This window comes from Eretmochelys imbricata, chromosome 1 (assembly GCF_965152235.1).
Source record: "Eretmochelys imbricata isolate rEreImb1 chromosome 1, rEreImb1.hap1, whole genome shotgun sequence".
Lineage (NCBI taxonomy): Eukaryota > Metazoa > Chordata > Testudines > Cheloniidae > Eretmochelys > Eretmochelys imbricata.
The window spans coordinates 58,219,284-58,245,328 of NC_135572.1; the positions used below are offsets into that span (position 1 = coordinate 58,219,284).

A 26,045-nucleotide genomic window follows, 5' to 3' on the forward strand; every position below is an offset into this window, starting at 1 on the left:
GCACATATGGTAGATGGCAAGATACAGCCCAGAAAAGACTACTTAGCTCATCCAGTCAGAGTCCTGAAATTTTTGCAAACTATTCACATCTACATCATATTCTCCTTAATGTCTTATCTACCTTATTCTTGAATATCTGCCATGATGGTGGCTTTACCACTTCCAACTATGCAGTTGTTTTTACTATTGAGAACTGTCTCCTAATATCTGGCCTTGACTTTTCCTTCCTTGACTTCAGGCCACTTCTCCTATAATATTCTATAGTTGTGAATAATTTCTTTCCTTCATTTATATATATTTATCCTGAATTTGAAGAATAATCATGTTCATCCTAAATCATCTCTTTTGTAGATGAGATAGATTTAGCAACTTTTCAGGGGTGCTATTTCAACATTTTTTTGATGTTGCATTTTCTCTCTTCTTTTTGAATATCTGTATATCACTCACTGTTGGAATCAAAGGTATATGCACTATTCTAGATCAAGTTATACCAAAATGATGTACAGTAACACCGTCAACTCATTGACTCCCTAGTTTTATGTTTTCCTATACATAGTATAGGAATGGCTTCTCCCCTCACACACACTATGATATATTTAGTTTGCTGTGTGTTATTACTCCAATATCTTTCTTGACCTCAATTCTCTCTAGATAGCTATCTAGGGGATTGATTTTGCCAGATGCTGATGTTAATGGGACTTGAGGTCTTCAACAGTCGTCAAGAGGAGCTAATCACTTTGTAGGATCAGGCCACAGATTTGTATTTATGTTGTTCAGTTCCTCTCCCTAAATGCGTCACTACATTTTTTAAAGTGATCCTCATTCCTCTGCATACACTCCAAAACCTGAGATCATTTTACATTTCCTGTCCTCCTGCATGTTTGTCACCCATCTGATTTTGCTGTCTTCAAGTTTAATCAGTTAATCACAGAACTTATACTAGGCTGTTAATGTAATTATAATAGATTCCCCCCTTACCACATATCCTAAACAGCATTTTCTATAACTTGGGGAAAGAAAAGGGTTGATGAAGACAACCAGTGACCTTGCTAGGCCAATCTATTACCTGGAACGTGGTAGCAATCTCACCACCCATTGGAACACTGTAAAATGGTTACACAGGTTTTATTAGTAACACGGGAACATATTATTGCTTGTCCCTGTTTTAAAATTTATGGAAAAACTATAGTAGTAGTATGCAGGATGAGGTCATTTTTATATTGATGTTTTGCCACTAGCACTTTAATATCAGACCATGGTCAAATATGCCAGGTGCGGCCTATGGCCTGCTTTAATTTATGCCAGTTGGCTATGGTCGCTAAGGGACCATATGCAGCTTAAAATTGCTGGAGTGCAGGAACACTATGTCATGTCCTCAACATACCCCTTATGCCAGGGCTGTGGGGGCAACTGCTCTGTAGCAGGAGAATTCTCAACTGGCTAGTTAGAGTCAGATTCTGGCCACTTTGTGGTGCATGCATGGCGCAAAATGGTTAGAAGAGGATCAGGGAATCTGGACCTTAATTTTTCAGATGCTTTTCTATATTTTTCTCTGATTACCCTTTTGTTTATGGCCTCTCCAGCTATATTCTCTAATAAATTCCCTGTTTCCTGGACAAAAAGCTCATATTTTCTTTTAGTCGGTATACCCTACTGAAAACAAAGGAAAAACTGAAGTTCTGGGTTATTTGAGGAACTCTTACTCACTTCTTTCTGCTTTCTAGCAGTTCCTTTTTTAAAATATGTCTATTTTGAATATATTTTTAAAAAAACTTTTCTTATATCACTGGGCTTCCCCAGCCAGCATCATTTTGTTCTTGGTTTGGCTTCTTAGGGTTTTTTCCCTTTATTTTATATCTGCAGTTATATGATGGTAAGATTAAATTTAATCATTTCAATCTCTGTTCTTTTCCATTTCTCATAATTTTTTTATTTAACTAATTTCACTACTTTTGCCAACCATCCTTTCAGCCAAGTCTTTAAAAAAATCTTCATATTTTGTTGTAGTGTCATTCTAAAACCATTGTTTCCACTTTTTAAAAAAACTCTCCCATCTTCCTTCTACCTCATTTCCTAATATGGTTACCCATTTTTCTGTCTCATCACTCGCACCAGAAATATTGTAAGCTTTTGATCATAACCTCCAAAATTCCCTCCTTTTTTTCAGAGCTGTTACCATTTTCTCTTGGTTAGTCAATATCAGATCCAGGATTTCATTGGGCCTCATTGCTTTTTTCAATTTTTGAAATATCGTAAGAAACTATCCTCTTGTATCCTACTTGAAAAAAATTAAGTTTCTTGTATATAATTAAAATACCTCTTTTAATTATTTTTAAATTTTCACACACTTAGCATCAGATCCATAAGTAATACTTTTTTCCTAATCTCAGATTAAATAGCATATTACATGCCTACATCCTAAATCCCTCATGGTTTATACATCCTTCATTTTAACCTGTGAAAGTGACTTTGCCTTCAACTGATCTTCCTTATATAGAAATGTATTCTTTTATAGTTTTATTGTAGTAATGTCTTGTCCAACCATGTCTGTAATGTAATCAAAGATCATCCAATGGGAATTGTGGCTGCTCAGCATTTCTCAGGATCAGGCCCTAAAACAAAACTGGTTATGAACAGAAACCTCTATTGTTTCTTGATTATTTCCCATAGGTTGTTCCAGCTTTTAGGGACAGTGTATTCTCACAGTCATCTCAATGTACCTATGTAATATTCATTTAACTTAATTTTTTCTTTTGAAAATTTCCCCCCATGTTTACATTCATCCATCAGTTGATGATGAATCATTCCTGGTTTATTAAATATTTTCCAGCTATACTCCCCGCCCCCTCTTCTCTTCCTCTTCATTTATGAAGGAGACAGACATTCAGACTCCCTATTTAATTATTTTTATTGCAAATATAACCATTCACAATAAAGTGGTCAAATGAAAGTCAGATAAGACAGCTGTACTTAAGTAAATGTAAAATGAACATTATTTGTAATCTGCAAATGCTTTTTTAATTTTTGAGATTAAATAGTTTTTATTATTGGTCAAAACCATAAATTATATTTTAAATATGTTCATTACTCAGTGGTATTATACTGCCTTTACACCAAGGCTTCTTTACATACATTCATTCATTTAATTATTTTTCTCTACTTGCTTACTATTCTGTAAAAATTAGAGGAGAGATTCTGCTACCCTATTCATACTGACTAGTATCTTAGTGAGTAATTCTACTGAAATGTCAATGGGACTACTCATCAAGTAAGGCACTACTCAGCATCAGTACGGGTGATAGAAAAAAAACAGAGCCAAATCTTTAGCTGGTGACTTCACTGGAACTGTGTCAATTTACACTTGTTGAGGATATTGTCCATATAGTCTTAACAAAAGATTTTTAATGCAGTCTTTCAACCATATATTGCTCTCTCTTTAGATAATTTCCATATGTGTTGTTAACCATGGTGGAATGGATCTACTGTGACTAATTTTAACCAAAAATTACCACTAATACAAGAAATTGCCACACTAGTCACTGATTTAAAGAGAGATTCTAAGGCTCTACTGCTTTCCATTTCTCAAGAGTAATGCTATTTTCTTAGTCAGTCAGAGTGTCAAAGCAACTGCTTTTTTAATGGGTACCAGTACCATATGCTGGTCTGCTATTATTATAGTGTTAATCATTTGCAGCCAGCATAAATGAAATTCTCAGCCATACCTCCAATCTTCTAAGAAGTCAATATTACATTCTGTTACTTTAGACATGAGACGGCCATCCTTTTTGACAACATTTTTCATATCCAGAATGTGTATGTATAACAGAAAAGTTCTGTACTTTACTTGTGCAAATTCTCTCTTAGATTTTTAAGAAGCCTGTCCCAGTAATAGCTCACCACCAAATAATTAAAATTGTCTAAAGAACATTGGGGTTGGATAACAAGATATAAAATATCCACTTCAGAAAATCTGATCAAAAAGTTCTTTTACTATCATTTCTAGAATGAAGACTAATGCTATATCACATGTTTTGTTACATCTAAAGCACTATGACATTTTTCATGGATTTTGTATTCTCTTCATATTAGGTTTTATAATTCTATAAAAGCCTCTGAATTACAAGCTGGTTAGGCAAGCAATGCATTATACTTCTGTGCAGAACAATGAAGTCTCAATCTTCTTAGCATATGCGCAATGCGCCTCTGGTGGCATATGACCAGGATTCATCACATCAAATTTGGTCGGCTGGTTGGATCATTAGCTTCCCCTGCTTGCACAGGGTACTGACCAGGAGTGTAATGTGAATGCTGATCCATGTCCCCCAGTCTCTTAGTGATTCAATGGACATAAAATTCATTAGAGTACCACATTCTGCTCTATCTCTTCAAAAGAGTAGTTCTCACAGAAAATACTCATATCAACAGCAAAGAAAAAGATCTTCCTTCCACCTTCCAAATCAGAAATTATGCCTCTCAACCTGGGAGGAGAGACAGACATGTAACCCTCCAAGTTGTCAAGTATGCGAAAGAGAGGCTTCAAGGAAGAGGGTAGCTAAAGCTCAGAGAAAAGGGGAAAGCAGAAAAACAAGATGATGAAAAAAAATCAGAAAAGAACAGAGGTGAAACAGAGAAAATAAAGAGAAAATAGAGACAGTGGCAAATGTGCCAGGGCGCCTAACAATCACTGCAAGGAAAATGCTAACAAATAAACTACAGACAGTAATTCTTGAGTACAGGAATGAGAGCTATATGCCAAAACATGTTGGAATCATGTTTTGCTAAAGGGGGAAATGGGAACAGGGAATGGGGGTAAGGAAATTGGAATCATGTTTTGCTAAAAGGGGAAATGGGAACAGGGAATGGGGGTAAGGAAATTGGAATCATGTTTTGCTAAAAGGGGGCTGGGGAAATTGGAATCATGTTTGGCTAAGGGCAGGAATGGGAACAAAGACACAGGTGTAAGGCTCTGTGGTGTCAGAGCTGGGAAGGAGGATACTAAGGAAGGAAACTGGAATCATGCTTGCTGGAAGTTCACCCCAATAAACATCTATTGTTGCTCTCTGTTCATGCGAGAAGGACCAGGGAAGTAAGTGAGTGAAGGAATAAGCCCCCTAATATGATTCCAAAACCTAATATCACACTAAATGCTGTTGCCGAATCTGTGCCATTATAATTAAGATTGTTTTATTCTTTTTACAATAGAACCTCTCACACCTCAATACAGTACTTCTTTTCCCATTACTTTTAAAATATTCTTTTAACTTTGTTGTGAATATTTCCCTTAGGCTGAAATTTGTACAAAACATTAGCCTAGAATTTAATTTTCTGTGAAAAAAAAATTAAGAAAATCTATGTGGCTGTTTTGGAGTGCTAAAACTGTAGTAAAAAAACCCTAAAATTTGTTTCTAAACACTTATGTTTCACAAAACTCACAGTCACATTTTCTAAAAGATTTTTGGGCCTGATCATCTCAAATTAGGACTAGCAGGCTGCTGACGTATATTATTTTTAAAAGTGAAATTAAAATGTTTAATTTAAATACATGAGATATTGCACAAATGGATATTTTTGAGTATATAAAGACTTTGAGTTTTAAGCACAAACTCAGCGTGCATGTGTGCCACTAGTATTTGAGTATTCTAAATTGCATTTTAGTCCTTCAACTAAATGTTGATCTTGGGTATATATATTTTGGTGATTGGATAGATGTTTTCTCCTGAGGGAAAAAAAAGGAGGAAGAGCCTGACTTGGATGTCTGAGGGAGGAATAAACGTAGAGCTTAAGAAAAAGTAAGTTAAACTAGTTATTATCCCTTGAGTGTGTAATAATAATTTATCTTCTAAATTGCAAGTTTTTAATTATCTATATTTATTCTTAACAATAAAGCAGTGAATGAATATCTTGGGTATTCCACAAAATGAAAGTGAAGGGGTAATTGTTCTGCCATGATGCTTCCATAGCGTACTATGGAAAAGTAAGCCTCACAAGGTCATATCACTAACTGAATAATTTTTAATCTAAATGTAATGAATTACTTGCAGTTCAGTAGTTTATTTGCTGATCAACATCACAATGTTTGACTTAAAACAAAATAATTTGAGAAATAGCATATTTGCAGCTATCTTATTCTGAGCAGAGAAAATGTACTGCACTTATTTGCATCTAATTCTATGCAGTTTGTACTACAGAGCAGTTTGTATTATTGTACATTACTTGTGTTTACTATGCTGAAGTGCACAGGAGTGTTCAGTGAACCAAAACAAGTTTATCCTAGTCAATGGAAAGGCACTAAATAGTAAGAAACCAGTAAGTCTGAAATGATGAATTATTTGCTGCATAATATTAAATATATTTATAGCAAGACAAACCTAAGCTTGTCCTTGTTGGGTTTCTGTATTCTGTAACATGAAAAGAGAGTTTATTTTACCTCTGTATTTGGCACTGGTGAGAACACTGCTGGAATAGTGTGTCTAGTTTTGGTGTCCACAATTCAAGAAGGATGTTGATAAACTGAAGAGAGTTCAGAGAAGAAGCTCGAGAATGATTAAAAGATTTGAAAACATGCCTTATCGCAATAGACTCAAGGAGCTCAATCTATTTAGCGTAATCAAAGACGATTAAAGGGTGACCTCATTACAGTCTGTAAGACCCTACAAGGGGAACAAATATTTGATAATGGGCTCTTCAAGTCTAATTATATTCTCTAGAGAAAGGTATAATATGATCCAATGGCTGGAAGTTGAAGCTAGACAAACTCAGACTGGAAATAAAGCATAATTTTTTTAACAGTGAGGGTAATTAACCATTGAAACAATTTACCAAGGGTTGTGGCAGATTCTCCATCACTAGCAATTTTTTCATCAAGATTGGATGTTTTTATAAAAGACATGTTCTATGAATTATTTTGGGGAAGTTCTATGGCCTGTGTTATATAGAAATCAGATTAGATGATCACAATAGTCCTCTCTCCATCCTTGCAACTCCTCCACAAGGGCCAGACAGAAAACCAGACACTGCACTTGGAGTAAAAGGGACTGAAGATACTAGCACCCCTGGCAGTGCAAATCACCTAAAGGGGGATGGGAAGGAAGCAAGGCAACAGTCCTACCATCTAGCACTGGCTGGCACTCTATGGCGCTGGCAGAGCTACCATATGTCAGCCAAGGAAATCTGGGAGGCACTATGACTCCTGAGGCACAATCCCTGAGAGGCCTGGTCTACACCTAAAATTTAGGTCAATCTAGCTACATTACTCAAGGATCTGAAAAGTTAATTAAGACAACCTAAGCCACAGTGTACACACCTCCAGGTCGACAGAAGAACTCTGCCCCACCCCTGAAGGCAGACCAGTATTTACACATTGAGTCATACATACACAATGGTCCTTAGTGAGTGAGACAAAAGTATGTGCAATCAGCCTGGTTTACATATCAAATTAAAACAGGACCATCCTGTCACATCCAATGTATTCTAAAAGATATATTCAAAACCTAAATATTGGACTACCTAGACAATGGTTTTACACTGGAGACTTTACATAACCTTAAGAATTACAGCCTTATAAAAACAGGAGAAAAAAGAGCAAGTGTACAACTTTCTAATGCAACAAGAAGAGTAAAACAACATGCACAATTTACCTTCTTGGTTCTTATGGTGAATCTGCACCAGCTCTGGCCCTTCAGCATATATTAACACAGCTTAGGGGTTGCTCTACATTACGCCAACTGCCTATGGTCTTTATAGAACAAGTCAATTGTGAACTGGCATAATGATTGTGTGCTCTATCCCACCCATTTGCACCCCTATGTCAGTGTGTGTGGGGGGCAGTTAGCATAGGAATTAAATACTCCATTTTACATCACCTGGGGGCTCCTGAGCTACACCAGAAAAATTCTGAGCTGGCCAGTTAGAACCAGATTCCTGAACAGTGCAGTGGATGAAACAGAAGAAAAGAATCTGGGCCTGTATTTCTAGGTTTAAAAATAAGCAAGTTTAAGCACTTTGGCTTATAAGGAAAAAGAACATAGTTCTATTTGCAGTTTCCACAGAAAGATGTTTGTTGCATCAGTTAAAAAGAGTATGTAGTTTACCCTGAATATTTAATCTGTTACTTATCATCAAATCCATTTAATTTAATATACCGTTTGTAATTGAACCAAGCATGTAAACTAGAAGGGTAACAGATTAAGTTATTTTTACTATCTTAATATTTTATCCTTTTTAATTCTTTTTCTCCCCTCCCCCCCCTTTTTTTGACAGTTTTCACACAGTTGTTTTTCCAGTATTGAAAGGTAAGTTAACTCTAATTATATTCTCTACAGTTATATTTGGTTATGTATAGTCCAGATAGGACTTGTGATCAGACATGGGATTTTTCATACTGTATTTTGTTGTCAAAAGGAAGCATCTTTACAGAGTCCTATTTTTTTAACACGTTACTCAAAGACCACTGAATTATTATTTTTAATGTTAATATTCTCTTTATTACTGGACAAATTCATATTACAAAATTTTAAAGCTTTGAAAATAAGGCTCAGTAATGGAACAACGCTTTATGCTATAATAACCTTAGAAAGTAGGATGGAATCCCACTCCTATAAAAGGATCTGCTCACAGAACAAAATATACAATGATCTTTGCAGGACTGACCCTATATTAACATCTCTCATACTTTACTTTTATAACAGAATATTTGTACAAGAAATACAAGTCCACTTCTGTCCTTCATCAGCCACTTTTTGAAGCCACAGTAGTCAATCCCAAATGATTTATGTCTTTAAATACTTTATAAGCAGCTCATTACATAATAACAACTCTTTTATATTAAATAAAAATAGCAAAGAGTTAAGACAAAAACTTGAATATAATTATATGGTATACCCTTTTCTCTAACAAATCACAGACAATAAAAACAACCTGTTTCTAGTGATGGGAATTCTCAGTTACTGGCCTTTATGATCACAAAATCTACCTTTAAAAGCTCTTTTAAAGAGTGACACAGTAACTGTCATTTTATAAATAATACTAACGTTTGGTGCAATACCAACATGATTATATAATTTATTGAATTTATGACTCTATTGTACTATTTAGGCTCACTAAGTATATACAGTACATTTGATCAAGCATTCTAACTTGATACTGTTCAGTAAGCATGAGCCTCTAGGGCAGAGGTGGGCAAACTATGGCCTGTGGGCCACATCCGGCCCACGGGACCGTCCTGCCCGGCCCCTGAGCTCCCAGCCAGGAAGGCTAGCTCCTGGCCCCTCCCCGCCTATTCCCTCCTCCCCCGCAGCCTGAGCATGCACTCTGGCCCACCGCTCTTGCTGGGCAGCGCGGCAGCGTGGTTGGCTCCGGCAAGGTAAGGGGGCAGGGAGCAGGGGGTCCCGGGGCGGCAGTCAGGGGACAGGGAGCAGGGAGCGGTTGCATGGGTCAGAGGTTCTGGGGAGGGCAGTCAGGGAGCGGGGGGGTTGGACGGGTTGGGGGTTCTGGAGGGGGCAGTCAGGGGACAGGCAGCAGGGGGTGGTTGGATGGGGCGGAGGTTTTGGGGGGGTCAGGGAACGGGGGGGCTGGATAGGGCGTGGGAGTCCCAGGGGGCCTGTCAGGGGTCGGGGGTGTGGATAGGGGTTGGGGCAGTCAGGGTACAGGGAGCGGGGGGGGTTAGATGGGGGTGGGGTCCCAGGGGGCAGCTAGGGGCGGGGGTCCCAGGAGGGGGCGGTCAGGGGACAAGGACTTGGGGGTTGGATGGGTCAGGGATTCTGAGAGGGGGGCAGTGGGAGCGGAAGATAGGGGGTAGGGGCCAGGCTGTTTGGGGAGGCACAGCCTTCCCTACCCGGCCCTCTATATAGTTTTGCAACTCCGATGTGGCCCTCGGGCCAAAAAGTTTGCCCACCCCCGCTCTAGAGTATTTAAGGTTAACATGACATCTGACAAGCAATAACAGTAGATTCAATTTTTAGAGACTAATACTGGATATACAACTTACAGCTTTAAGTTATTCCAGGGAAAATCTACCCAGCAAAGGAATGGCAAAATACAGTTGCCCACAAAAGTTTACAGACTGCGAGCAGAAAATGGAAAATGTATTTCTGTGTTTTATTATTACTTGTGTTCTTTCAATTTTATTTATTGTAATATCAGGTCTTAAAGGACACATATAAATTAACCACTTAATTGAAATTATAAAGAAGTCATGTAAGTGGGTATCTGACTTTAGTCATCCATATAAGTTTATAAACAGAAAGTAAAAACAAAAAAGATAAACTAATATATAACACAAGCCCCCAATCCTACAAAGGGATCCATGTGAAACGACTATTCTACTTGTATGGATTCTCTAAAGGATGGGAGCCTGAAAAATATATTCTTCAGCTATTTAATAAGGTAACCAGATCACAAAATACAACATACTTTATCACAAAGAAAACAAATTATCACATACTTTAAGGTATGCTGTGTAATATGTAAAGAGAGGAAATGAGAAAAAATAATATGTCATCCTAGGCAAGAAGAGCTCAGCTGTAACTTAAGAAACAAAATAATATCTTATTTTCAAGAAAAGTATGTTTGAAAAAAATAACCCAAAAGTTTTGAGTAGCTAAATGCCTATCTGCCAACATCTGACATATATAAATATAGCTATATGAGGAGAAAAATGAGGATACACCTATTAGCTCCAAGAAATATGCTGGACTAGAAGATTTTTTTGATGGAAGAATGGAAAAATGATAAATATTTATTAAAAATAAATAAATAAAGGATTATCCCTACTAAGGCTCAATTTCAGGAAAGGACATAACATGCTGAACATACATGCTCAACTTTGACATCAGTGGGACTTAAGCGTGTGCTTAAAATTAAGCACATTCTTAAATGTTTTGCTGAATTAGATCCTAAATAGGAAAGGTTAGCATGTAGGAGGAATATGGAAATGACAAAAAAAACCCACAAGGCTTTCTGTTGCTAAAGAATAGAGGTAGGAAATCTATCACTGTAAGAGAGAAAATGAAAAAAATTTATATTGAAAAAGCTGAAGAAAAATATGAAGTGCACAGCTTGGAAAACTGCAAAAGAGCAGATAACAGATTTTTCAACACAAAACAATATTTTTCAATATGAAAACATGTACAAATGTTCATTTTCCCCTTATGTGCATAAAAATACACAAATAAGAAATATAAAACAAGAATGTTTAGCGAGAAAGGGAATGCACTAACTTCCCAAATTTTTTTAACCTTCTTTACAATTGCCATTGTTTACATTTTATCAAACTTTGTTTTCAGGAATTTGTTTAAACTCAATATAATGTGCTAGATTCTAATCTAAGATTCCAAGAAAACAGATTTTTGTAAGATAAACAACAATTAATACCGATTATAATAACATCCATAATATATTAATCATTCCTTAATATATTTGATAACACAAATAACTCAAATTACTACCAACACATAGATGTGTGATACCTTGTTTTGGAAAAGGAAGATTTCCCAACATTAATGGCATGTAGAAACAAAGTATCGGAAATCCTTCCCACAGAAAAAATTAGACAGCTACATCAGCATCAAATAGTTTTTAATGCATGCTTACCATTTGTGGAATTTGAACAAAATAAATATACAGATAATGATAAGAGGTTGACCAAATAGAAATTGGTCTTTTAAAGGGAACAGGTGCAGGTTATTATTAAGATCTGTTAGTACTTGCATAGACAATTCATGTATGTTAATAATGACAAAATTAAAAGTTTTAAAAAATAAATCATTTATTTAAAATCTATTGTATGGCAACATGAACCCTAATATACATTCACAAGCCTGATAAATGTTTTCAGCAAGGGGAGCTGAGATGTTTTATCTCTTGATTCCTGGGTGGTCAGGGTTAGAAAAACTTACCAGACAGTCAGAAAACTAAACCTACTAGTCAAGAGGTAGATATGAAAGATAAGAATGTTGGGACCCCACCCCTGAGGTTTAGGGGCAATGTCCTGGTAAGAATGCCAGCTCCTCTGCCATCAACTGCTAGGAAAAATGAGGGTACTGAGATGTCTACTAGAATGCTGTTCCTGGACTATGTTTGGAGACTCTTTATCTTTTATACTAGTAACTAGTTAGTAGGCATCTTATAATGTGAAGTTCCACCCTCACATAACTGCTGAAAAGGATAAAAAACATTCTATCTCCTCTCTCACCCACTAGAACATTCTGGCTACTACCAGGGTATTTAGGTCTCCTCTACTACTCTATGCCTCCCCAAGTCATCTGGTTGCTGTGAAAGGTTCCCAGCCTCCACTTTCAGGTCCTCTTCCCCTGTAAATAATTTCAGTGTCTGCTTCAGCTCACAATGTTCCAAGACAGCAGCAGAAAACTGAAATTTCTGGCAGTTTCACCACTGCCTACAGGTAGGGTGACCAGATGTCCCGATTTTATAGGGACAGTCCCGATTTTGGGGGCTTTTTCTTATATAGGCACCTATTACCCCCCAATCCCTGTCCCGATTTTTTACACTCACTATATGGTCACCCTACCTACAGGTTTCTGAATAGGAATGTGAAACTGATTAGACTTTCACTAATACTGCTGCTTTTGACAAATTTACAAGCAGAAGCAGAGGCACTAAAACTATCTGCAGACTCAGGAAGGTGACACTACAGTTCACATTTGGTCGGAAAGGTTATCTTTGTAACAATAAGGGCCATAAACTTAATTTATTTTTAAATGAAAATTTTGATTCTGCAGAAATTAGTGGTTTAGATGCGCACACTTGCTCAGGTAAGCCTGCCATTTGCCCAGGGCAAGTTGATTTTCCAAACTCTGTATATGACTATCCTTTGTGCATCTAACACAGCACTGCCCAAAGTGGTGTGGAGTGTGTGACTTTGTCCATCCTGCTAGTAATAACTGTGCTGCCACATTAAGGAGCACCCAATGATACAGCACATCAGTGCCCAACTGCAACATGTGACTATGGTGGCACTGTAATGTAGTGCCAGCTACTAGTAACTAGGAGCTAATTTATCCTTTCTGGTAGATTGTACCATCTGTTTTTCTTTCTTTTACCAGTATTTCTACTTTTACTTTCTTCTGGTTCTCTTGATTTCTTCCTTTTTCTCTGGCTTTCTTCAACTTACTTTCACTTCCCCATTACTGCTCCTGTCACATACCTACTTTCCCTGCTTCTCTGTTCTTTGCAGGGGGAGAACTTGTGTTGCGTTCACACACACTTTCTTTAGACCTTTCCCCCCCTTCTCTACCATCATTCACAAATAATACAGAACCTTCTTCTACTAGGGCAGCAAACTCCTGATCGGCCCCTTGTGGCCAGCAGAGGCTCTGCCATGGCCTGCTTCTGGTTTCCCTCTTCATAGCCCCTTAAGACTTCCACACAGTCTTTCTCACGGCTAACACCCCCCTCCTATCTGGGGCTTGTTAAATAATAGAGACAGTTCAAAACAGTCCTCAAGGTCCTCAAAATAAAATCCATTACCACAACCCAAAAGTTCACTTAGCTCAAGCTCTTCTACCACACAAGGAGCTCTTCTCCTTCCCCAGTCTGCTCTTCACAAAGCTGCCACTCCTGGCCCACCCTAGTGAAAGCTCAGCCTTCTGGATTTGGCTTTCTTCTCCTGTCAGCATTTCCCCAGTTCCTACAGAGAAGGGAGCATATATACTGCTCTCCTTCAGAGAGCTCCTTGCAATTGGCTGGGAAAGAGGGGACTCTGCCCCATCCTACACTACAGAGCTCCTGCTCCTGGGCCCTTAAAGGGACAGTGTTGTGGGTTTCTCGCCCCCATCCAACTACTAATTCCCCAGAACCACTTCCTCTCATCCAGCTTCTGCCATTTCCTGAGACTTTGTTTATTCCAGTGTTCCTAGAATAGGGTTTTCTGGCCTTCCTCTAAGCTTAAAGGGCCAGTATACTCCATTACACTTCTGATTCCAATACTCTGTCACTTTCTATCCCTTCACTGATTGAATGGGACCTCTTTCAAAACATTCTGCTGGCTGTCTGAATAGCAGAAGGGAAATAAAGAATATCAGCATAGATGTGCAGTGTTACAATATCACCACAGTTACACAGGGAGAACTCCCATACAGAGTTTCTGATCATTTAAACATAAAAGCAGGAGTCTTGATAGTGATTGTACCCACAATTGCAGGGAGAGCACTTCTTCCGCAATCCAGGTAAAGGTATTTGTAGTCACTCTATGTGAACACAGTGGCACATGACATTGTAAGTATTATTATTATTTAAGCACTAAGAGTGTGATGGACACAATAAAAGATACAATTCCTGCTCCAGGGAGTTTAGAGTTTACTGAGCATATCTGATGGAATTCACTCAGAATTCCAGATTAGTTTAGTTTACTTAAACCAACTTTGACAAAGATACATAGTGCAAGTGCACATTTATTAACATTCCTGTATGCAAACCAACAGAAAATAATTACATTAGTAAATTTTGATACCGTAGCTACACAAATACTAGTGTAATCAGTTTTTACAGAATTTTCTCTCGATTTCAGAAAGATTGAGAGAGATAGAGAGTATGTGTCTAGAAGGAGAAATAGATTTAATATTTATGAAAAGTGAAAAGAGAAACAAATTCATATTTCCGTATCTAGAAGCAATACTACTGTATCCCACATTTAGATGATAAATTATCCAGTGAATAATGAGATCCCTGGTAGATATGCTGTATATGTTTTTTAACAATAAGCTAAATGAGGATTTCTTGGATACATAACTCAAATTTCCCAATTCACATTTTTACCCATAGTCCTTTTTTAATATTGACATATCAATAACTATTGGAAAATTCAACAATTTCAGTGTACGTAGAGTAAAATTTTCTGATCTTGTGACTCAATATCCACAAAATCTTAGTGCCATTAAGAAGGACATGTTTTGACAAAAGTAATATATAATTTGCCTAACGTACTGCCAAGAAAACATAATTAGAAAGGTATGTATAAATGAAATTAACCCCAAAGTCACAACTTTTTTTAGCACAATGTTAAAACTACTCTAAGCAAAATATTTTAATGTTTTAGTATTCTTATTTCATACCCTTTGGCACATAAAAGAAAACAGATCTGGGGGAAAAAACAGGACTTACATTATCTCGGTAAGAAGGTTCCGGAATTCACCCTGAGGAGTCACACTAGGGCCCCGATCATGCAACTGACTTCTCACAGGTAGAACCCATCCCCAGTGTGGCGCCTCATTGACTTCAATAGAGTCCAACTCACACAGAGTCAACTGCAGGATCTGGGCTATTGTGGAAAGGACAATAATGAAAGCTCCTTCACACACCTGCAAAAATAGGTACGGAGATAAAAAAATTAATTATTAATGTGCTCTTGTGTCTTCTCACAGCCTGTTTAAGTGTAGTATTTATGATTTTTTTTCATTTGCATGTAGTTTTATTATTTGTTTTTTATTTAAATCCTTTTTTTAAACATTGGTTTGAAAAAAATCTTTAGGACATGTACACTAACTGATATAATATTCATTAACATCCAGGGAGCTTTTACTGTTATATGGTACAAATATATATTTAGACATATTTTCACACATTTTTAAATCATTAATGACTCCAGTTTCTTTGGTTTATTGTGCAAATACCTATTTAGGTTCTGAGCATGGAAGCTGAACTATGCAGGCAGATCCCTGAGCCAGTCCAGAGTCCCAAAGAAGTCAATGGGCTGGCGCAGGGATCTGACTGTATCAAGCAGCTTCCAAGATCAGGGCCTTAGAAAATATGCAATAAAAATTGTCATGAAAATCAGTTTAGCACTAGCCACTTTTTAAAGTTAAATTTGTTGGCCTTTTTAAACAACAATTCTTATGAAAACAGAGTATTGTTGATTATTTGCTAAAATTAAGCTTTTAAATCAAAGATGTTTAAGATACAGGAAGTGCAAAAAGTCATTTTAAACAAATAAACATCTCTCATTCCCTGTTCACACAGAACTTACATTCAGGTTTTTTTTTTAAAAGAACACTTCTAGGTTGAGTCCATTCAGGGAAATGTCAACAGTGATCATGTTTTTATACAGAAACTACAAACTCTTTAAAAACAGGTTTGTAATGGACACCATGAAATAACATTTAACTGGTGACGCTAGACAAGGGACACTGTCAATAGCCATGATGAGTCTAGCCTTCAAATTTGACACACTCCTAGAAACTTGCAGAGGGAAAGGTGTCTCCCATTTTTAAACATGCACACAGGTACAGAAGTAACTAGAGAACTAGTTCTCAAAAACAAAGGCTACACGACTTAAGAAGCCAGCTCATAAACTAGAAGTAAATATAAATACATTCATAATATAAACACAATTCTGTTGGAATCAGAGATACCATACTATCTATCTGTTTCTCTGCTGGCTCTATTCTTGTGAGCAGACAAAAAAATTGAACTCACAAGAATCCTGTGTTCTACAGAGATCAGAGTCCAAAGTTATCAACATTTTCTATCCCCTGACATCTCTCCTGTGAGTGAGCAGTGAAGCAGATAAAATGTGTGTGCCCACTTTCACAATCCCGACAAATCCAGTGTCCTAGGTTTAGGGCAGTTTGGCTCCTATATGGGACTTGAAGACTTGAAACTCTAGTTTTGGCAGGTAGATAGGTTTTTCAGTTGGTGCAGGAAGGCAAATAAATAAAATTAAAATCTGCATTTCAGGGAGCATGTGCCAAATTTGAGACTAATCGCCTTAATAATGAGGAGTATTTTTTAATTCAGTAACATGTTATATGCAGAGCCCTGGGTATTCTGTGATTCCATGGCTGAAGAATTCACCCCTTTCCGCAGAATTGTACTGCAGAATCTAAACTTTCATTTAAAAAAACTGTGGGTGAAATCTTGGCCTTATTTCTAATCCTTATGGTTGTAGAGACAGCTTCCACAGCATCAAATGAACGTAAACTGATGCAATGTTTCCTGCCTGAATCTGTGAAGAACCTGAAACAATAGCTCTGAGAGGCGTGATGTGCCCTATTCCTTGCAGTCAGGGCCCCTTGGAATCTATGATTCTGCAAACACAGAATTTGACATTTTCCCAAGATGGCATGGAATTTGGTATATTGCTGCAGACAGCCACCCAAAATTTTGTTGTCTGTCTCACTGCTCTGCTGCCTGCAGTTACCTCTTGCTCTCCATCTTTCCCTAAAAGAAGAGATTAAGTGGATTATAGTGCATGCTTCCTACACTGTTCCATGGAGCTAGGCAGCGGAGTGTGTCTAAGAGCTGAAGTCCAGCTTGCAGTTCAGTGAGTGGAGAGAGCCAAAAGTATAGCTTGGTGAGCTTGACAGCTAGAGAACAGCATAGCAGTCAAGGCCTAGGGAGCCAGATAGATGAGACACTTGAAGCTGGCCACAAACCCTCCTTCTCTGACAGGGATGAAAAGAAGGTGGTTCTAAACCAGGCTGCTAAGAAAATATCATGGGAGTCAATGCCTAGAATTGGAGCTGGGCCATCTGAAAATCCTAGCAAAAAAATCCATCCTCAAAAATAATTGTAAAAAAATGATTATCAATCAATTTTACGTCAATTAGTGTTTTCAATGATGAACCACCCATGTGTGTGTTTGTGGTATGACAGGGGAATTAGAGTGAAAGTATTACATACTGATAGAATACATTAATCTAGAGCCTTCGGGTTGTTTCCACAGAATTTGGTCCTTCTGTGCCGCAGAGTCACTACACTTTTTTCAGTTGGTGCCAATTTTATATGTCCCTTCATGAAGGTGCAAAATAATAGAAGTGCAGTTCAGATTACCTTTTTTTAATATTCACCAAGACTGCAGTTAACAGGCAACAGGCCTATAGAATGCACTGCACTTCACCCCTTTCTCTGCAACTTCCTGCTTCTCTTCCACTCCCACTTAGCCTCTCCCCAGACCTAAAAAAGGTTCAGCAATACACATTCATTCAATGAAATATTTTCAATGTGCACTAACTTTTTAAGAGGACAATGGATATTAAACAACCACCAGAAATTCCTGTCATTGCCTAGAACTAGCATTTAATTCTCTGTTATGTGAAATAACTTTTTATATCTTCTTTTTATATCCTGCTTCACCCTCTTACAGGTTACACATGCATTGATATTCTTTTCCTCACTATTCTGCTGTAGCTGAACATTTTTGGCATGTGTTTCTTTAGCAGAAGAGACAGAGTTGAAATCAAAAGGTTCTATGGCAGTTAGCTTCAGGCAACCAGTGAAAAAGGCACCAACTGAAAAAAGTGTAGTGACAGCCACAAAACTCCCATAAAGGGAAGAAAGGCAGGGGATAGTCAGTGAGGAAAAGTTAATAGGAAGCTGAGCGAAAGAGGAAAGGTTAGTAGGAAACAGGGTGTGTGAGAAGTGTAAGAGAAGTGAAAGTGTTTTAAAGGGAGAAAAGAGGATGGAACAAAAAAAGAAACAAAGGCCCTAATTCAGCAAAGCATTTGGAGCAGAATTTTCAAAAGCACTGATCTAACTCTGCTCCCATTGAAGTGAAAGATAGAGGTTAATTCTGAGAGCTTTTGAAAAGCCCACCCTTAAGCATGTGCTTAACTTTAAGCACATAAGTAATTCCACCCCTATGCTTAAGTCCCACTGAAGCCAATGGGACTTGACCACAGGCTTAAGTGCTTTGCTGAAGCAGGATGTGATTACTTGTGTGCTTAAAATTATACACATATTTAAGAGTTTTGCTGAATCTGGTCTCATGAAAACCAGAGAAAAAGTGACTGAGAAAGAAAAAAGAAACAAACTGTGAAATCCACATTAAAAAATAAATGAGTTCCTGGTTATTTCTTTATGCTCTGAGCATAAAGGTTGGATTACTGCCTGGTCTCTCTTTGGTTTAAATATAAAAATAAAAACTTGTTTTTAATATAATGAATATATTGTAACACAGCAATTACCTCTGGCGAAAGATAATTAATTCAGTGAGTGATACCATTAATACTAAAGTAATTATTGACACAGGGTTGCAGCCTTAACTATTAAGGGGACTCACAGTCCTCTATGCCTACTTGCACTTGCACTTCCAAAACAGATTGTGTAATTAGCTGGGAGAGGGTTAATCTTTCCAATATTACTATCTCTATGGTAACAGGACCACAGAGATAGAAGGAGCTGTGGAAATCATGAAAGCAGCCAAGAAGGCGGTGCTCTCCATTACTTCTCACTCTATGATACTGCTACCATAGTGAAAGAGAAGACACAGAGACACCATCTCATAAGTATACCAAAAATCATCTGGAACACTGTCAGCATGCCACAGGTTACTTGTTATCTCTGTCCATCACCTGGAACCTATGGACCACATTTTGCGTACCACTGTTTAAAACTGTTCTCTACCAACAAGACAAGGAAAAAAGAACATCTTTATGTAATCATTAAATTATATTCCAAAAAAATCCTGAAATTTATCACACTGCTCCTTATTTTTCAGCCTCTGGTCATCATTTTCACACCTTTCCTAATCAATTTAAAACTGTGGAATAGTACCAGGTTTACTGCTGGAGGCATGCTGTTCTGGAGCAATGCAAACAAATGGATGAAATATTCTGAAACATATCCATAAAACTGAAAAAATAGGCTTTATATTAATTTTAAAAATAAATAAATAAAACCCGTAAATAAATAAAAATAATATTCTTAAAATAAATGCAAAAATACAAAAGACCTACATTTAAATCTCAATGTTTTACAAAGAATATTAATGGGGAGAGTGAAGGATTAACTCTCAAATTCTATTCCTACTCTGCCTCTTTCTTATAATCTTGGGCAATTCACTTAATCTTTCTATGTTTTGTTTTACCCATCAGTAAAATAGGTATAATAAAATAATACTTTGCACTTCACAGAGATATTGTGAGGCTTAATAAAAGTTGATGCATGCTGTGAGGTCCTACAGGCCGCATACCAGAAATGAGAAATTGGAGAAGCAATTGAACAACCTAAATTAAGCCAGGATTGGAGGAAACAGATTAGGTAGCAAAAAAGCAAATAAGTAAATGCTAGACAAAGAGTTTATGTTATAGGTGCCCAATCCTGCATTAATATCAGTGGCATTCCATTCAGATGCAGGAATTCACCCATACAGAATTCAAGGCTCCAGTGCTTCGAACACTTGCACTTATGTTCAACTTTATTCATGTGAGTCATTCTATTGATGAGACTATTCATGGGGAAAGTTAAGCACATGCATAAATGTCTGCAGGATCAGGGTCTAAAGTTGGTATTAAGGGACTTATCTACAGAAGTTATTGTATCAATGACAATTATTTTTGCAAAGCCATGGACAACTGAAGAGGTAACAAAAGACTGAGAAGAACAATTACGATATCTATTTTCAAAAAATGAAAGAAGTATGGTCCTGGTGATTACCATTCTGTACATCTGTGGTGCCCAAACTTTTCCTGTCGTGCCCCCCTTACCAGTAATGGAATGAGTCTGTGCTCCCCCTCCATTACTGCACAGTTGGCTCAGCAGAGGAGACTGGGCTGAAGGTGGAGCTGGGGGCAGAACTGGGGATGGGGGAGGAGCTGGGGCTAGAGGCAGAGCTGGTGTGGGGATGGAGAAGGAATGTGGGCAGAGCTAGGCTGGGGTCAGAACTGGGCTGGGGGTGGAGCGCAGCAGTGGCTGGGCCAGAGCTGCGCAGGGGGCGGAGCGGAACAGGGTGGCACTGTGGGGCTGGCCTGGGCCCTGCCACACACACCCCAAATGTTTTGGGGCATGCCCCATATTTTGGAGACCACTGCAGGGGTGCCAGAACAGGGGAGGGCCAGGAGGCCATGGTCCCATCACTTTTAAAAGTGGGAAGGCTATGCCCTCCCACTATTTACCGGCTGTAAGGGTGAGCAATGGAGAGACGGGGCGGAGAGGAATGAGCCGGGGGCAGGGTTTTGAGGGGAAGAGGCGATGCAAGAGTAGGGCCTCTGGGGAAAGCGTCAGCACAGGGGCTAGACCACTGCTATACATCTAAGTTCTATGACTGCTAAAATAAAACATCCAGTGAAAGAACTGCATAGTCATGGAGAATAAACTACTTTCTCACCATTGCAAAAAGAAAAGGAGTACTTGTGGCACCTTAGAGACTAACCAATTTATTTGAGCATGAGCTTTCGTGAGCTACAGCTCATGCTCAAATAAATTGGTTAGTCTCTAAGGTGCCACAAGTACTCCTTTTCTTTTTGCGAATACAGACTAACACGGCTGTTACTCTGAAATTTCTCACCATTAAATGTTTTCCCTTCAGTTCAGGGTTGAAGCTCATTGGCAGGGCACTGTGAAGAAGTTTGCTGTGCCACTGCCCCCTGAAACTTATCTATGGACAAATATAGGGCTTCAGTTTCAGCAGTTGCCAAACTGGCACCTTTCAAGAGTGCTAAATTAACAACAAAAACATTAAAACAGCAAGTGTATTGATATTTAAAAACCAGCAACATTTGGACAGGTTTATCGATGTGCTACTGTGGAATCAAAGCTCAATAACATCTCACTTCTTTACTTAGCCCCAGCAAAGGAGGATGTGCTTCATTACTCTTTGGGGGCCTGGTAGCTATTTCAGGATCAATGTCAGGGGTTTAGAATGAAATATAGTATATCCAGCCTTTCTTGCCCATAAGGCTCATACTTATCCTAAGAGAATCATGACAGTACGAAGACTTAAAAGTTAAATTGAGGGTTGGCTATTCAGAGTTCAGAGGCGGGGAAGGGTAAAAATGTGCTACAATTTTTTTTGACAAAATATTTGTAAGAAGGTCTACAAAACAGATGTACTTCTCAGTTCTGCAAATACTTTTTACTTGGTGTACTGTGTATTATCAGGAGAAGTTCCAATGAGTATGTCTACACTGGCGAATTTAGGACCTTTAATTCACCAACACTGCAACACTACCAGTAAACAATAGTAGATGTGGTATACCAACGTCTTGTCTATACTACAGCCTCTATCACTGCTATCACAAGTGAAGCTGCAACTGTGAAGAGTTACAGGTCCTAAATTTGCCAAGATAAGCCGAAGACTGGATGGCTATTGTAGAAAGTAGAGGAGGGGTGGTAAGAGGACTAGGAGAACACGCAGCAAGTTAAGGCTACTAGACTGGTCAGCCTGAAATTTCTACAGATATTATCAAACCTGAAGGACGGCTGGTAGGAAAGTAAATCTGGAGAGAGGCATAGAGGAATTTGCATGGAGGCTGGAGGTCTGGTATGGAAGAGAGTTTTAGCACTCCTGGGGGAATTCTGTGCCACTGTGCATGTGCAGAATGCATGTCCCGCATGTCCCCCACAGATTTCTTTGCTTCCCTGCAGAAAAATGACTTTCTGACAGGGAAGCAAAGTGAAGCTGCAAGAGCAGTCACATATCCCTCCCTAGCAGTGCAGGTACAGCATTTCAGGCACCCAAAGTAGTCGGCGGAGAGGTAAATCACTGCAGGACTGGGGACACCCCAACCAGTGGTTCCTACCCTGAGCCAGGATCAGCTGCTAGTCCCGGCTGGGCTGGAGGCAGGAGAGGATGGGACTTCCTCTTCTGCTGCAAGGAGTGGCTGGGACTGTGTCAGACCCACCCACAGAAAACTCCCCTAGCTCCAGGAAGCTCAGCATCCTCCCCTGCTTCCCGCCCACATCCACCCAACCCCCATGCATCCAGACCTCCCATACCCTGACACCCCTACCAAGCCTCACCTGGTAATCCAGAACCCCCTAGCCCTCCATACCTGAATCCCACCCCACTGAACCTCAACCCCTGCATCTGGAGCCCCCCTGCACCCATACCCCCTGCCTCCGGACCCCCATCCCTGCACCCAGACCACCCCCCACTGAGCTCCCTGCACTCAAACCCCCACCCTGATGCTCCACCCCCTGCACCACCCTGAGTCCCCACATCCAGACCCCCATGCCACTGACCCCCAACTAGCTGCACCCAGACCCCCACCCCGCCAGTGCCACTCCCCCAGCACCCAGACCCCCCTCCTGAGACCCCACACCCAGACCCCTCTCCTGAGCCCCAACCACCTTCACCTGGAAGCCCCTGCAGAGTCCCATTGCCTCTGCACCTGGAACCCACCCCCCCAACGAGCCTCTGTGCATCTAGACCCCCATGCACACCTAGAACCCCCACTGAGCTGCCTGCACCCAGATTGTCCCATACAGAATCCTCTCACCCCACACCTGGATTCCTCCACACTGAGCCCCTCAACACTTGGATCCTGCCTGGTTGAGCATGCCTGCCCCACACCTGGTATGCCTGGTGCAGTGGGGCAGGGCCCAGGGTGTTTCTGGGGCAGGACCAGGCCTTGTGCTGTGTCAGGTTCGGGTGCAGCCTGACCACTGAGTCCATGTTCCAGGGATGGGGGCGCTGCAAGGTGATCTCCCACCTTCGTGCAGCCAATGGCCTGTGCTCCCCACTGTCCTGCTGGAGCCTCTGCATTTATTTATTGACAAATAAAACTTGCATAATTTTGCAGAATTTTTAAATATTGTGAACAGAATTTTTAATTTTTTGGCACAGAATTTTTAAATTTTTGGCACAAATTGCCCTCAGGAGTAGATCAGATAGAAATACAAGCTGGGCAAGGCACAGCTCAAATTGTGCAGGAGGGAAATCCCCCAAGCTCCACCCACAACCCAAATTCTGCCCATTTGGGATACCAAAATGAGATGCCACTCACAATAGATTGCACAGGTGTTCAAATCTGATCATACATGTTCTGCTCAGCTCCTCAGGCTTGGCACCCTTCAGTGGGATTTGGATACACCCACTGGATTATTAAGGTACAGGAACAATAGACAAGCATCTAAGGCCCTGGCTCCAAGTGTTACGTGATAATGACAGAATCTCGATGTTCATTACAAGCAAAAGTCTCTAACCTTCATGGTTGTGAAAAAAATCTTAAAAACACGAGCCAAGGTTAATTGATGCAATAATGTGCATCTGAGTCTGCAGACAGCATCCAGCAAAGGCAGCCATTATAGCCAAAGAGGAAGCTGCTTGACCTGACATTCACCATCCATAGCAGACCAAACACCTGCTGATCTAGGGGGACCTGGCCTGGTCAAGGTGAGAATTTGGGGATTGGCTGTCCTTTGGCAGCTCAGAGACACCCCACCCCACCCCCGGCTCTGTTCTTCCCTCTGACCTTTAGCTTCACTGGTCAAATTGAGGGGTGGAAAGCGGTGATACTCTCCCAAATGCCTCCCACTTGTGACACCAGAATGGACATCACTCACTGTAAATTGCACAGATCTTCATAATATGATCATCCCTTTCCTTTTTTATGCTGTGATCAGCAGTTAAGTAGTTAACAATTTTGATATTTAAATCATTGTAATTGTACAATATTTGGCTCAATACCCCATTGAGATCAATCGAAGTAGTTAAGAAATCAAGACATCTTCCATTGGTTTCTATTTGTGCAGATCTGTTCAGTTATAAGTAATAATGAGAATAACTTTTTTTAATGTAAGTTTCACTGGTTAGCTTAGATTTGAGATATAGTGAGATACTCGTGAATGATTGTATTTATAAGTGTCTTGGAGATCTAAATGCTTGTTAGAGAAAGCCAAAAAAATCCAAAGAGAACAAAATTTCAGGAAGTGTTTATTTTTTTAAAGTTTCAAATGGAAGTTTCTGCCTTTATATGAAATAATCTAGAAAATTCAAGTAGGATGTTAGTCTATGGCCCTGATTTTGCAAAAACTTATACAGAAAGTATATGATTACTAAAGTCAATGGGACTACTAACAGTGCATAACATTAGCTATGTGCCTAAAATCTTTACAGGATAGGGGCCTAAGTGTGTTAAGTATGTAGTCTAAATCTGAGGGCAATGATTAGATATTAGGGTATACAAAATCTCACTTTAGCTACAATCTTGGTGAAACCTTAACTATGAAGTTTTGATTGACAACATCATAATTCACACTACAGACCAGAACAATTACAACCTGTTGTGTAGGCCGTCCGATCTCCATGGTACACCTTTTCCTTATATACTGTTTTTGCATTATAGTTAAAAAATGATTATTCATAGAAAAATGATATCTAGAATGTTTTGACTATGAATCAGTGTGTATAAACTAAACATATACAGTATAGACAGTACTATAGTTTTTCTTTCACTGCTTTCATTGAAAATGAAATTTTTGATACTTTATCAGTTCAAAGGTCATTTTTTTGAAAGTTTGATTTTCACTAATCTTTTAGTAAATTAAGGGTAAAATATATATGTATCTTTACTGCTATGAAGTGATTAATTAATTATTTTTAACACAATTTAAAATAGCTAAACTTTACAAGATGAAGTTTTTCAGGCAGCTAGTGCTTATTGCGAACTTGTTTCAAAGATAATTTGAGGGAAAGGATATAAAAATTTAAAAATCACTTTTGTAATATATTATATAACATTTCCACTAATTTGAAGGACAATGTAATAAATTAAACACAGAATATCAATGTATGCAATGTTGTTGTAGTCATGTTGGTCCCAGGATATCAGAGAGACAATGTAGGTGAGGTAATATCTTTTATTGGGCCAACTTCTGTTGGTGAAAGAGACAAGCTTTCGAGCTTACACAGAGCTCTTCTTCATGTCTCTCTACATAATGGTAATGTGAGTTATGTGATTATTTATGTGTTATTTTTGCACTGCCATTTCACTGTGAAGTTCCAGAACTGCATCGTTTTGACCATACAGCTCTAGAAATGTGCAGTGAAATCAATAGAAATATTAGGCCCTCAGCTTACAAACCTTTATACCTGTGAATAGTTTTGCTGAGCTTAATGGACTCACTCACATACATGAAGGGAAAGATTTTCAAAGATTATAGAAGTCAATGGGAGTATGGCACCTAACTCCCATTTGTGCCTTTTTGAAAATCTGCCCCAAAGTTAGGTATGTAAACAAGCATTTGCAGGATCAGGGCCTTGTTTACTTAATCTTTTTTCTTAAGAAAAGAAAAGAAGTTACATGAAATATCTTACAATAATTTTACATTTAGGTTATAATTTTAGGCCCGGCCCCTGACACTGCAAGCTA

At 38.9% G+C, this 26,045-nt stretch overlaps 1 long non-coding RNA gene across 18 annotated transcripts in view; it reads left to right on the forward strand.

The window, feature by feature from the left end:
* The window catches only part of LOC144261432 (uncharacterized), a 68,449-nt gene that overhangs the window by 16,462 nt on the left and 25,942 nt on the right, over window positions 1–26,045 (forward strand). For 14 of the 18 annotated variants that reach the window (XR_013345280.1, XR_013345287.1, XR_013345276.1 and 11 more), the window contains 2 exons: window positions 5,707–5,789; window positions 8,260–8,291. This is a non-coding gene — a long non-coding RNA (uncharacterized LOC144261432). The remainder of the gene's footprint in view (window positions 1–5,706; window positions 5,790–8,259; window positions 8,292–26,045) is intronic. The other 4 variants (XR_013345279.1, XR_013345284.1, XR_013345277.1 and 1 more) reach the window with 1 other exon arrangement.